This window comes from Galeopterus variegatus, unplaced genomic scaffold, assembly GCF_000696425.1.
Source record: "Galeopterus variegatus unplaced genomic scaffold, G_variegatus-3.0.2 Scaffold847, whole genome shotgun sequence".
Lineage (NCBI taxonomy): Eukaryota > Metazoa > Chordata > Mammalia > Dermoptera > Cynocephalidae > Galeopterus > Galeopterus variegatus.
Genome location: NW_007726958.1, coordinates 69,211 through 69,941, shown reverse-complemented (window position 1 = coordinate 69,941; position 731 = coordinate 69,211). Strand labels below are relative to the sequence as shown.

The 731-nt window shown below is 30.4% G+C and overlaps 1 protein-coding gene across 2 annotated transcripts in view; it reads left to right on the top strand.

The window, feature by feature from the left end:
* Positions 1–731, top strand: part of MBNL1 (muscleblind-like splicing regulator 1) — a 144,983-nt gene that overhangs the window by 96,495 nt on the left and 47,757 nt on the right. The window lies entirely within an intron of this gene.

The window sequence follows — 731 nt, the reverse complement described above, 5'->3', positions numbered from 1 at the left end:
AAAAAAAAAATAGGTAACAATTTTTAATAGGAAGCTAACAAATTCCCTAGCCAGAGTTTCTGGCCAATATCTGAGAAATGAATATCTTCACAAAGTGCTTCAAAAATATTTGCATATCTCAGCTGTCCCCCCCAAAATAATGTTTTTGTTTTTGTTTTTTAACATTTGAAATAAATGGCTTTAGTTTGAACAGTTTTACTAGAAAACCAGCATTACCAATGAAAGTTGGAAAAGGCTTATGAATATAAGTCTTATGCTGGTACCCCTGTAATTTTTTTGTTACCCCTTCATTCTCAGACTCTACCCAAATGTGACTTGGTACTTTTAATCCTACCACACAGTTACCATTGGGTGGTTTAATAACATGTCTCTTTAGATTCTCACTTCATAAATCACAATATTCCCTTAATTTTAGGTGGAGGAAGTATAATTAAAGATGGAAAATTAGTTTTCCTGGTTTTCAGGTAGAATTTTGGTGTTTGTTTGTTTTGTTAAGTAAGTTAGGCCAACTTCTAAGTAAGGTATTATTTTATTTTCAGTTGTTGGCTAAAAATTAACTAAATATTAATAATAGCTAGGAAATAGTTTCCCCATATCTCTAAATTGCCATTTCTACTTTCATTCAGTTTTGTCCTTATTCTGGCTTGCTGTTAATTTCCTAACTTCCATAATATTCTATGATTTGTATCTTGCTATTTATATCACATACACATAGTTTTTATATATATGTA